The sequence below is a fragment of the Nannospalax galili genome, unplaced genomic scaffold (genome assembly GCF_000622305.1).
Source record: "Nannospalax galili isolate Female #2095 unplaced genomic scaffold, S.galili_v1.0 scaffold709, whole genome shotgun sequence".
Classification (NCBI taxonomy): domain Eukaryota; kingdom Metazoa; phylum Chordata; class Mammalia; order Rodentia; family Spalacidae; genus Nannospalax; species Nannospalax galili.
The window spans coordinates 1519259-1533694 of NW_008360314.1; the positions used below are offsets into that span (position 1 = coordinate 1519259).

Genomic DNA, 14436 nt, shown 5'->3' on the forward strand with positions numbered 1-14436 from the left:
TTTTATGTGTATGTGTGTATTGCCTGCATGTAGGTAAGTGCACCTGTGTCATGCAATGCCCGCAGAAGTCAGAAGACACTGTTGGATTCTGGGTTTTGAACCCGGGTCTTCTGCAAGAACAACGAGTGTTCTTAACCACTGATCCATCTCTCCAGCCCCCGATTTTAATTTCTAAATGAGAAAATATAAAACCAAGAGAGCCTTGAACAAACAAGGTCAGTTAGAGCTGAGCTTTGCTGGCAAGGACCAAATCAATGGTGTGCACATCATGTGCTGTTATAGCTCTGACTCCATTAAGGCAGCTGCCCATAAATTCTTTAGGCTGAAAAATGGAGCATGCAGAAGACAAGGAGGCTATGCATCCACTAGGATTGAAAACTCCAGTAACTACAGGTACATCAGAGACAGGAAATGTTTGCAAAGAACTTCTGATGTCAATATCAACTTATGGACATCACTGAAATCAAATGAAAGCAAATATACATTAATGAAAGATACACCAATACATAAATATCCAGCTTTGGTTAAAGGATATTATTTTTCTCAAGAGAGAGAATAAATCTTTGTACCTTCAGACATACACGAGAATAGAACTGAGTCTTCATTCTATAAACACCCTGACAGAATGATCTCCCTTGGCATGGTAAAACTCCTAGATATTATATTTAAGGACCAAAGGAGACTATACAGGGGGATAAGTCACTGGTAGGCACTTACCTAACATGTGTAAGGCACTGACTTTAAGCTCCAGTACCATAAAAAAAATTGAAAAATGTTAACTTTACTAGGTAACTACTAAAGTAGAACAGAATTCAGATCATATATGTGAATATCCCCTAAGATTCCATAATTTCCCTTTGTAATATCTGCTAATTCTGAACCCACAGAGACTTCATATTGCTCATTTACATATAGATGTATTTAATAGAATGTTCCTGTCCTGTTTCTTTCCTACAGCCGTATTTTGTATGTGTGAGCGTAAAGTACTTGCCTTTTAAATGCATAAATATAAAGAACAACAGAAGCCATATTAAGATCTGATGTAGAGGGGCTGGAGAGATGGCTCAGCGGTTACGAACATTGGTTGTTCTTGCAGAAGACCTGGGTTTGAATCCCAGCACCCACATGGCATCTAATAACTGTAACTCCAGTTCCAGGGGATCCAACAGCTTCTTCTGTCCTCCAGGGGCATTGAAATAAACTGGTGTATTTATCTACACACAGGCAATACATGCATACACATAAAAATAATAAAATATTTTTTTAAAAAAGATTTGATGTAGAAATGGGTCTATCAGGAGATCTCGACCCTTGAGAACAATGCTGTATTTGGAGCAGTGCTTGGATAATTCCCTCCAGGAGAAAAGATGAGACCAATATTGAAGAGAAGAAGAAAACATCTTGTCATCAACAGATTAGGCTCTGATAGTGTATCCAATGGCAAAAAAATGCAATAAACAAAGTTGTTAGCCAGAGATAGATGAAATCCAAATTCCCTCAAATCCATTTTTGGCATCAAAGAAACAAGGAGCATAACACCATTACAAAAGCTAAGAGTTCTTGCACTTCAGTAACAGTGTCAGAATGAGCAGAGGGCAGAAGAAAATCAAGTTGGCCAAAGAACATTTTAAATGCTATAAAACAATATGACGTCACATAAACAAGGGAACAGCAAAAGAGAAAAGTCAACTAATACCCCAACATTACATCAGTTTAACGTACAAAAATATAATATCTAAGCAAATAGACAATGTATTCATTTTGCAAACAACATTGCACTCAGCTGAATACATGACTGGATCTACTTTTCTTGATGGTTTGTAGACTTGGCATTTCAAGAGCTATAATATTTCATTCTTTATTCATAAATATGCTTATCAATCAATCATATTCTAAAATAAATATTTCTATTGATTCTTTGAGAATTTCATACAGTGTATTTCAAACAGTTTTTCATGCCCTGAAAGAGCCTATGTTTTTCCTATGCCCTGAAAGACTCAAAATATGCTCTAAAATATTTTATTTTGGGGGGGCATTTCATATGATATATTTGAATCATATTTACACCTTCTCCACTATTTGTTGCCCCCTTATTACCTTCCACTCCATTCCCTGTATTGATATATACATATATATATATATATATATATATATATATCTCTATCTAAAAAATTTGCATCATCCTCAAATGCCTTTTGGTATTGGTCCATTCACTTGAGTCTGTGAAGTCTAATTAATGGGTCTGCCATCATACCCTTAAGGAAAATGCTCTCCCTCTCCCAGAAGCTCTCAGTTGCCAATACTTCCTCAGCTACCTCTGGATTTCCCACTTCCCAATTCGATTCTCAGAATTTGTTAGGCTTGAGTTTATACAGGTCTTGTGCATGTTGTCACCATTCCTGTGGACTCACATAAGTATGGTCAGCTGTCTGAAAAATAGTAAGCAATCATTTCCTATTGAAAATCACTCAGAATTTCAAAAACAGTTCTACTATGAAGTTATAAATAGTACATAACATTTTTCCTTTAAAAATGTTTTCCAAGTAGAATTATTTAAATGAAAAAATGTAATTCTTTCTAATCTGTTTTTATTTTCAATAATATGCCACATCATAAAAATGATCAATTCTACCATATACAAAATAGAAACTGCAAATTAGCTGATTGAAAATAAGGTAAACCTTCAAATGATATATTGATAAAATATTTTAAAATGATTGAATCAACTAATGTGTAACATTGATTGTATTGACTTTTAATTTCACTTATTTTGTCACTGAAAAATATTTATTTATTTACTAATTTGTTTATTATGTGCATGAGTTTTTTTGCCTATATTTATGTAAGTGAACCCATTCATGAAATGCCTGAGGAGGCCCAAAGAAGAAATCGGGAACTGGAGTTATGAATGATTTTTAGGCATCGTGTGGGTGCTGGGAACCAAATCCAGGTACTCTGCAAGAACAGTCAAAGCTCTTAACTGCTGAAGTATCTGTTCAGTCCCCATTCACTGTTTAAAACAAACTTTTCCTTAATATAAATTATTTTAAATTTATCTTATTTCCTCCCAGAACTTGAAGATAAGACCCTACTACCAAAGACAGAATATATGCAGGACACAGGATTTGGAGAAACAGAGCTGCAACTGACCTGGAAGCCACTTCCCCTGAAGGTAGGCTCTCATAGCTTTGGAGAACACTATGAAAGTTGCCAAGGGAAAACATCAATGGATGATCCAGCACCAGCTTCAAGATCAAATAACCATATCAATAGCCAGCACAGCATACTTCATTGATGAGGTAGTGGCATTTTTGTCTTGGAGGCAATCAATAGCTACCTAATTTGACTAAAAGCCCACTCAAAGGGAGGAAACTTAAGTGTGGTACTATAACATAACCTAATTCACATGGCTGGAGTGGTCATAGATCTTAGAGAAAATCCCAAAACTCTCCCATCACTAGACTAATGTGATTTTTTACTATGTGCAAAAATATGTATCCTTTTATTTACAGACAAATATCCCAGTCACCACTCATCAAAGAAGCTCACTTTGCAGCAGAGACTAATGCCAAGCACCACAGCTGATCACACATGGACATTGTCTATGAAGTGCCCAGGCCTAAGGGACACATCTTCAATACAACCTTTACACATAAGGCTCATGGAACATAAAACAGGGATAAAGAAGAGGACATCAAGGCAATTTTTAAAAACTTACCAGTGATTTAAAATGTATGGGCAAATGAGTATAATGAGAAAAGTCTACTAGAGTCGTGTTTCTAACTCACAACTATAGCATTCCTTGAATGTATGTATTTGTGGTTAAAAAAATTACCGACAGAACATAAATAAAATGACTTTTTGTCAAAATTTCTCTTGTATGGGTTGTATCTATTATTTTAACATGCAATTTAATTAATGAAAAAGTCTTCCTTTTTCAGAGAAATCCAGAAGATGGGAAAGGTCATGGGAAGCATCAGATATGAGAGACAGTTGAATGCTGTCAGTTCACGTTCAACCTGTCAGTGTTTGACTACCTAAATTGTTGTGGCTTTTCACTTAGCAATTATCACCTCATTGTTACAGGTTCTAATTCTGAGCTAAGATTTTTATGCCTTTTGGTGTCAAATGATGAACTTTTCTCAAAATTTAAATATCATCACCAAATGATGTATGTGAGAGACACTTTGAGTAAACTAACAGCACATTAATTAAACAAACATACAGTTTTTGAGTCTTTATTTGGAAGGACACAGAAATCCTTTCCTAGCCCTAAATATATTTTGGTAAAATCTTATTAATTTACACCCTGATGCTTTTAAGATTGTGAGAATAATGCTAGACTAAAATTCACATTTATCTCTAAGAAAGATGTGGTAAGTGTCTCAGGTCAAATTAAAAAGAGTTCCTAGAGAAAGAACCTGACTTCAGGTTCATACCAGGATACAGATGGTGTCTGTGTCTAATGAGATCACCACAGATCCAGGAACTGCATTGAGCTGTAAAAGTAGATCAGTTCATTTCACATTCATTACTTTGTAACCTTTAGGTTAGAACTCAGCATATACTTGATTCCTTCCCAAGGTGAGGTTTTTCATGTAGCAAGAAATATTGTAACATAAATCTATGAAGTTGGATACAACAAGATAAATGTGATGGAGGTATCACATCCTGCAGCAGAAATAACTATTTATTGTGTTTTTTTTTCTTCAAGTGGTCAAGGACCATTCGTAATTGTATTTGTTATTGCCTGATTGTCCAAATGGAATATTTGGGCAGGGACCTTGAAGTCTGTGTCTCTGCAACAGCAGCACTCAGAAGGGCTCTTTGGGGTATAAGGAAATGAAAATATCAGGGGCATTTTAATCTTAAGCACCTCAAGAATTTTATTCCTCCTTCAATGGATACTTTTAAGGACATTATTTAGGATTCCTGAAATAAACTGCTGTGATTGTACTGTTCTTTTGCTTTTTTTTCTTAAACCAACCCTCCTTCCCTCAGCTTAGCACTTCAACTTCCCATGGAAACTTCACAAAAGCTGAGCTTATCATGTGGCACACATCATCAGGTAGGATTATGTCAAGAGTTGTATGTGAATAAAAAATGGCTAGGTATAGTCATCATGCATCATGATCCTTAGTTATCTCTTCTGCATGTAACTCCAACCAACATTTACTAAACGAATATTCTTTTCTTTGCTCTTTGGAATGACATCTGGAACTTTATTCTCTATATGTTTTTATTGTTCTTTTATTGTACCTTGATTCATGAATGGTCACAAGAAATGATGAGCATAGCTTAGATCTCATAATATTAGGAAAGAATGGCCACAGGCCTTTCTTATAATAGAGTTCCTCAGGTCCCTTCCTCTCTTCTTGTCCCTTCCCCTCCTTTCTCTCCCTTCCCTTCCTGTCCATTTTTTTCTTCCTCTGCTCATTTCTCTGATATTCAGGGTTGAGTTAATCTTGTAATGCTATTAAGTTATTGCTTAATGTAATTGCTGATCTGTTGGGATCTGTTCCTGTGTTTTGGACTGCCTTTACGGTCACATCTACTCATTCCTTCTTCAAACCATAAGCATTTAAGACATTTTGACCATTTTTTGTACAAGTGTGGTTCTTCACAATATGTCATTTTTGTATGCATTTTAATTTAGGTTAAATCTGTTCATGATCTCTATATTAAAGTCACTCTCACAGAGATTCATGAGGGAAGAGGTATGGGCTTCTCCAGAATATGACAAGAGGAAGCTGAACTCTTGGTACCCAAGAAGGCAGACAGGCAAACTCTGGTGTGCACACCATGTAGGACTCTAATCTACAGAAGGTTATATGATAATCACAAAACAGGAGAATCATAAAGACAACGTATAGAAAATAAAGAAAAACGGCATTTACTTTAAAAAAAAAACTTTCTGATCTCTAACTAGCCTGAGCTCAGCATAGCTTCCGAAAATTTGCCACATGTATGGTGTATTGGGGAAGACAGATATGAAGTTGGCTCTGTCTTTTGCATCTACTGTTCCTGTCACATTGGTGTGGTTATTTATATCTTGCGTAGATTGCACTTTACTGATTTTTCAAATGGAAACTAATATGTGGAACTACTAAACCTTTAATGGAAGCAATAAAATAGTCTGTCTTGAAAATTTTTGATTTTGATCTAAAAAGGTCATGAGTCAAATGTTCAGCATTTAATCTATATACCATATGTATTTAGTAAAATTTTATACATATGACAATGTTATGCTATAATTTTGGCTTTTGTTATGCCTATATATTCTGACTATAATTGAAATTAATAATATAAATGCTAGTATATTATGTTGTTACATTGTGATAACCTTAGCACACACTTGAAATTAAGTACTACATTGTTCTGGAAAGACAATTCAGTGGGGAAGCACTTGCTTAGAATATGCAGGGCTCAAGACTCAATCACTAGTGACATATGTCCATGTATGTGAACACACACACACACACACACACACACACACATGCACACACCACGGAACTGTAATTACAGAAACTTGAAGAATAAGTAAATACGTGACAAGATACTAAAGAGCAGATAGGAGAGAGTCAGGAAAGACGTCAAACCAGACATCTAACTGTGTGCTGAAAATAAATTCTTTTTAAAATTACACAGTGTGCCTTAACAAAGATGACAGAGTTTATGGGCTCCCGGGAGCGGGGTAAGTCTTTTTGGGAGGGTGCCAGTGGGGACAGGGGTATAAAGATGATCAAGATTGCTTGAGATGTTCTGTATGAAATGTTTTGTAAATTCAGTCTTCCCAAAGTAATTTATTCATTTCCTTATGAATTGCTTTATCCTATGAGTTAGAGAGAGAGCGACAGAGAGAGAGAGAGAGAGAGAGAGAGAGAGAGAGAGAACACTGCTTAACTGCTTAACAGACAGAACTGCCTATGTTTTCAATTTCTCCATTGTTTTTAGACTTCTCTGGATCTGGAGAAATGAACTAAGAAAATTATGAGACTGAATATTCTTAGCAAAGAATATCAGCTTAATTTTACTGTTTCATTTTCCAGTCCTACTTTATTTGGTTATTATTTGTTCTCTGTTGGCAGTGTTTCTGACCACTGGCTTTAAAAATCTTATTTAAAAATATATTTTCATATTTTCACTTTGTCAGTGCTTATCTGGACTAAATACTTTTTCAGAAAATTTGCTTTGCTTCTTGATTATCAAGAATATCAAACATGTTAATTAAAGATCAGCCATAAAATTCCTGGTGATTTACAGCAATAGTCAGCATTTTTTTTCCTGATTTAATCAGAATATTCTCAGAAAAATCAGAATAGAGTTTAGTAGCAATTATTTGCCATAATCTTCCAATAAGAACTATAATAAAAACCAGACATTTTATAGGATTAAAAAGGAAGTCAAACTCTCCCTCATGTTTTGCGATAAAGTTGAGTTTAACCAAGAAAAGTAAGGTTTATATCATTGAGATTTAAATCTCTTCTAACTTTATAAATTTAAATTATTTTTATAACTTTACAAGTAATACTTGAAGTCTGATTTTACTGAAAAAATTCAGGCAGGTCATTTTATTATAAGAATTTTTGATTAGGGGCTGGACAGATGGCTCAGCAGTTAAGAGCACTGACTGCTCTTGCAGAGGAAGCGGGTTCAATTCTCAGCACCCACATGTCATCTACGAACCGTCCTTAACTCCAGTTCCAGGAGAATCCGAAGCCCTTTTCTGACCTCCACAGCATTGCATGACATGGATGCACTCACATACATGCAAGCAATACACTCATACACATTAAATAAAAATAATAAAATGTTTTTTAAAAAGATGTTTTGATTACCGAATGAATGTGAAAAAAATTCAGAGTATCATTCAAATGCTACTAGTCAAAAATGAATGGATAGTTGAATCTAAACTTTCAGAACTCTTAGCCTATGAAGCACTTAGATTAGTAGGTTTTTTTTTGTCATCTTAAAATATGCAGACTATGCACATCAATAAACGTCATAAATCACATAAATGGACTCAAAGACAAAAACCACATGATTATCTCAATAGATACAGAGAAGGCATTTAATAAAATTCAACACAGATTTATGTTAAAAGTCCTAGGGGGAATTGGGCTGTAGGGAATTTATGTCAACATAATTAAAGCTATATACAGCAAACCCACAGCAGCCATTCAAAATGGAGAAAAACTGGAAGCATTCCCATTAAAATCAGGAAACAGAAAAGACTGTCTACTATCTCCACTCCCTTTTTAATATAGTGCTTGAAACTCTTGCTAGAGCAGTAAGACGAGAGAAAGAAATTAAAGGAGTACTAATTGGAAAAGTAGGGGTCAAATTATCCCTTTGTGCAATGATATATCTAAGAGATCCCAAAAATTCTACCAGAAAACTCCTAGAAATGATTAACACTTTCAGTAAAATGGCATGTTATAAAATTAAACTATAAAAATCAGTAGCCTTTCCACATACCAACATTAAGAATTTGGAGAAAGAATGCATGGAAACCTTCTTATTCACAATAGCCACAAAAAATAAATTCTCAGAATAAACCTGACTAAAGATATTAAAGACCTCTACTATGAAAATTTTAAAACTTTAAGGAAAGATATTGAAGAAGACACCAGAAGATGGAAGGATCTCCCATGCTCATGGACTGGAAGAATTAATATTGTGAAAATGACCATTCCAACCAAAAGCTATTTTTAGATTCAAAGCAACGCCAATCAAAACCTCCATGACATTCTTCATAGAATTAAATAAAAACATCCTAAAATTCATATGGAAACACAAAGGCCCCAGATAGCCAAAGCAATCCTGAGCACAAAGAGCAATGCTGGGGGGACTACTATATCAGATTTCAAACTATATTACAGAGCTATAGTCAGCAAAACAGCATGATACTGGCACAAAAATAGACCTGCATATCAATAGAACATAAGACCCAAACATGAGTACATGCAAATTCAGCCACCTGATATTTGACAAAGGGTCCAAGAACATTCACTGGAGGAAAGACAGCATCTTCAGCAAATGATGCTGGAAAAACTGGATTTCCACCTGGAGATGAATCAAATTATAACCTTTTCTTTTACCTAGTGCAAAAGTCAACTCCAAATGGATCAAATACCTCAATGTGAAACCTAAAGCACTGAAACTGTTTAAAGAAATCATTGGCAATAAGCTACAAGATATAGGTATAGATGTAGGAAAGGACTTTCTAAATTGGGCATCAATTGCTCAGGAATTAAGGTCAAGAATCAACAGATGGGACCTCATTAAACTAAAACACTGTTGTACAGCAAAAGAAACTACCAAAAAAGTTAAGAAAAACCCACAGGGTGGCAGAAAATCTTAACCAGTTACACATCTGACAGAAGTTTAGCAATCAGAATATATAAATAACTCAAAAAACAAAGAACCAAGAAAGCAAGTAACTTGATTAAAAGATGGGTAAATAATCTGAACAGAGACTTCTCAAAAGAAAGAAAGATGGTTAAGCAGCATCTTTAAAGGTGTTCAACTTCATCAGTAATTAGGGAAATGCAAAATAAAACCACTTTAAGATTTCATCTAACCCCAGTCAGACTGGCTAAGATCAAGAGAGCAAATGATACCTATGTGGGAGAGGATGTGAGGAAAGGGGAATGCTCATTCACTGATTTTGGGATTACAGACTCATGCAACCTCTGTGGAAAGCAGTGTGGAAAACTCTTCAAAATCAAAAAATGAACCTACCATTTGACCTGGTTATACCACTCCTTGACATATACCCAAAGAACTCATCCTATTGCAGAGACGCTTTTACAGCCATGTTTGTTTCTTCTCTTTTCATAATAGCTAAGAGATGGAAGCAACCTAAATGTCCCTTAACTGACGAGTGGTTAATGAAAATGTGGTGCATTTACACAATGGAGTTCTATGCAGCAGAAAAGAAAGATGAAATCATGAGATTTGTAGGTAAATGGATGGAGCTAGGAACTGTTATATTAAGTGAAGTAACACAGACTCAGAAAAACAAAGGACATATATTCTCCCTCATATGTGGAACATAGCATCAAATTCTTATACATGGGTATATATCCAGATGTAACTGCAGGAACCAGAAAAATGAAAACAAACCCGAGAAGCAAAGGGAATAAAGAACCTGAGAAAGAAAAGTAGGAAATAGGTGTTACTAAGGGAGAAATGGATAAAAATGGGACTATTTAAATGGGAGAAGGGAGGGAGGGTTATACAAGGAAACTTGGGGTTAAAGGAAAAGAAGGCCCTCAAGAGAGGTGACACCATAGGAGACTGGTATTATTAAGGGAGAAATGGGGAAATTGGGATACTTTAAATTGTGAAGTGATGGTGGAAGGGTTAGACAGGGAAAGAGAGAAGAAAGACAAATAATGCCTAGGTACTTTTTAAAATGATGGACTAATATTAGTCCAATAACCTAATAACAAATTAAACATGCACTGTCTCTACATTATTCCATGTGTATAGCTAAAGGCTGCACAACAACAGTGCCAGACAGGAGAAAACTTCCTTTGACTTTTTGGCCAAGATGATCCACAAGACTCCTAAAATTACAGACTATTGCCACAGCTGTGACTTGGATGTTTCTCTGGTAAGCCCTGGCCCCACCTCCTTCCCAGGCTTTATGGGAGGAGTCATTGCATGAAAGGGCAGGGCTAAGGACAGCTTGGAAAGAGGGGTGAAGCCTAGCCTCCAGATTTGGAGAGAGGCAAGACAGAGAGTTCGCTGCCATGTTGAAACTCCAGGAGCAATCGGAAGGGTGGGGCTTCAAAGCATGGGGCTTGAATGGCGTGGGAGTTATGAGAAGCCATTACTTTGTAAGTCATCCCCTCTGAAATGTAGAAACTATGAAAATTTCAAATAGAGCTTTACTATGCTGGTTTGTCTATCTGCATCAGGATCACAAGACCCTGAGTGAGTGAGTGAGTGAGTGAGTGAGTGAGTGAGTGAGTGAGTGCAGGTCAAACAGAAAGTGGGAAGGGGAAAATTTAGTGCAAAACACAGCCCTCGATGGCCTACCAGAACTTGAAGGAAACACCCTACTGCTGAAGACAGAACATACTTCTGACGCAGAATTTAGAGCAATAGAGCTGCAATTGACCTAAAACCACTTCCCCTGAAGGCAGGCTCTCATAGTTTTGGAGAGCACTATGAAGACGCCAAGGGAAAACATCGATCAATGGCCCAACACCATCTTTGAGACCAAATAACCACATCAATGACCTGCATAGCATACGACATTGTTGCTGTAGAGGCACTTTTATCTTGGGATCAATCAACAGCTACCTAATTTGGGAGGAAACTCAAGTGTGCTACTGAAATAATAACCAAATACAGATAGCTGGAGGTGTCGTAGATCTTAGAGAAAACACCAAGACTGTCACATACCTAGACTAATGTAATTTCTTGCTATGTGCAAAATCTGTATTCTTATATTTACACACAAATATCCCAGTGACCACTCATCGTAGAAGCTCATTTTGCACCAGTTGGAGACTATAACCAAACACCACAATTGATCACACATGGACATTGTCTATGAATTGCCCAGGCCTAAGCACCACATCTACAATGCAACCTCTACAACTAAGGTGCATGGAACATAGAACAGGAGTAATGAAGATGATAATAATGAATTTCTGAATTCTCATTAATGAAGATCCCTCATTCAATAGAGGGCCAGGAACACAAAGGTCATAAAATGGCCAAAATGTAAAGATTAAGAATCTTGAGATCGCTGGTCCTTTGACAGGACTCCTATATTAAACTTAACCCACCCAGGGCTCAGGAACCATCTCAGAAGAGGGGGCAGAAAGATTGTAAGAGCCAGGGAAGAGGTGCATGACCATACGGAAACAGAGCCCTACAATCTCCTGGGACCTTGTTCATATGATTTTATGCCAATGGTGTCAGCATACAAAAGTCCCATGCAAATTCAGGCAGACAATAAATCCAGCATAGAATGGGGAAGGTGAACTGCAGACCCCAATCTTAGCTGACAAAACACTGGTAGCTGATTAATGCTGGGTAAGGAAGAGATGATCTTCCTAAAACAAGAGACTATCTAGATAGGCTGACCAGACCTCAGTGGATAGATTTGCACTGGAGAATGTCTGGGGACACTGAGTTGACACACTGTGTCTTAATACAGATGACAGAGTATGTGGGTTTCAGTATGGGGGCTGTGAGAGGATGCCAGTGGGGATGGGGTATAAAGATGATTAAGATTGTTTGAGATACTCTGTATAAAATACACAAAAATTCCCCTGCAAGATTCCATCCTGCAGTCTGTTGTGAGCAGCTGTATTCAGTCATCACCTTCCGGCCTCTCTCACAGCAAAGGGAGAGCCTCCATCTCATAGAAGACTCTATGGACATGGACATGAGCCCTCTGAGGCCTCAGAACTATCTTTTTGGCTGTGAACTAAAGGCTGACAAAGACTACCACTTTAAGGTGGATAATGATGAAAATGAACATCAGCTACCAGCTGTTCTTAAGAACAATCAGTTTAGGAGCTGGTGCAAAAAATGAGTTGCACATTGTTGAGGTAGAGGCAATGAATTATGAAAGCAGTCCAATTAAAGTAACACTGGCAACTTTGAAAATGTCTGTACAGCCAACAATTTCCCTTGGGGAATTTGAAATTACACCACCTGTTGTCTTAAGGTCAAAGTGAGGTTCAGGACCCATACGTATTAGTGGATGGAGGAAGATGCAGAGTCAGAAGATGAAGAGGAGGAAGATGTAAAACTCTTAAGTATATCTGGAAAGCGGTTTGCCCCTGGAGGTGGTAGCAAGGTTCCACAGAAAAAAGTAAAACTTGCTGGTGAAGATGATGAGGATGATGATGACAATGATTATGATTTTGATGATGAAGAAACTGAAGAAAAAGCTCCAGTGAAGAAATCTATCTGAGATACTTCAGCCAAAAATGCACAAAAATCAAACCAGAATGGAAAAGACTTATAACCATCAACACCAAGATCAAAAGGTCAAGAATCTTTCAAAAAGCAGGAAAAAATTCCTAAAACACCAAAAGGACCTAGTTCTGTAGAAGACATTAAAGCAAAAATGCAAGAAAGTATAGAGAAAGGCAGTTCTCTTCCCAAAGTGGAAGCCAAGTTCATCAATTATGTGAAGAATTGCTTCCGCATGACTGACCAGGAGGCTATTCAAGATCTCTGGCAGTGGAGGAAGTCTCTCTAAGAAAACAGTTCAGACTGCTTGAAAATACTCTGTTGTCTTAGCTTCTGTAACAGTTGATACCTCATTGTTCTTTTTATAAAACAAAGTGAGAACTTCCCCTACCATGTTTGATAAATGTTGTCAGGATTCATTGCCAAGAATGCATTGTCTAAAATGCCTGTTTAGGTTCTAAGGATGGAACTCCACCCTTTACTTCATTTTAAGTATGTATGGAATGTTATGATAGGCTGTAGTAATAGTGGTGGTCAGACATGGAAATGGTGGGGAGACAAAAATACACATGTGAAATAAACTCAGTATTTTAATAAAGTAAAAAAACCAAAAATTCAATAAAAAATATAATAAAAAAAAAGAAAACTGACAATTGTTAAAATTTTAAGACAATTGTTAAAATTTAAAGAATTTTATGATGGATATAAATGTTCATTTGTGTTGTTTCATTGTATTTGATAAAATACAAACCACATTGTAATATTGAGGGAGAAGCACAGAGGAACACAACATAGTGATAGTCAAAGCAGGGACCCTTTATTAGCCAGTGGTCAGAGAGGAATTAACATCCAAAAGAACTTCAACCCCCAGGAGAAATAGGGCATGACTTTCTAAAAACTATTCTATTTATTATATTTTATTTTATGTGTATGAGTGTATTGCCTGCATGTATGTAATTGTACCCATGTTAGGCAATGCCCATGAGGTCCAAAGAGGGTGTCAAATCCCTTGGAACTGTAATTTAGTATGGTTGTTAGGCATTATGTAGGTGCTGGGAACCAAACGTGGGTCCTCTCCAAGAGCAGCCAATGCTCTTAACTACTAAACCATCTCTCCAGCCCCAACAGGGCAAGGTTTATAAAGCTTAAAACCACAATTATATCAGTCCAGGGGCAAAGCCAATAACCGTAGCTACTTTAGATTATCATAGTTATACCAGACCAGGGATAGGTCAGTTAACAAAGACGTTTTCAGTTAAAAAGTTTTGTTTTTTCTTTTTTTTTTTTCAGAAAAAAACAAGTTTTTCAGAATTACAGAAATAACTCCATGGACATGCTTGTGCAGCTGTTTGGGAGGACATGCTACCCAGACATGGTACCTGGCTACTTGTAAGTTTCCCCATATTGTAGAAATAATACACTCCTGAAAGTGCCTGCATGAGACAGTCTGATGACTGGCTGCAGTGGGATTGGCTTGGCAAAAACACA

The 14436-nt window shown here is 36.7% G+C and overlaps 1 pseudogene; it reads left to right on the forward strand.

Moving 5' to 3' along the window:
- Nucleotides 1-10558: 10558 nt before the first annotated feature.
- LOC103727133 lies at nt 10559-13271 on the forward strand (annotated as a pseudogene).
- The last annotated feature ends 1165 nt before the right edge of the window (nt 13272-14436 follow it).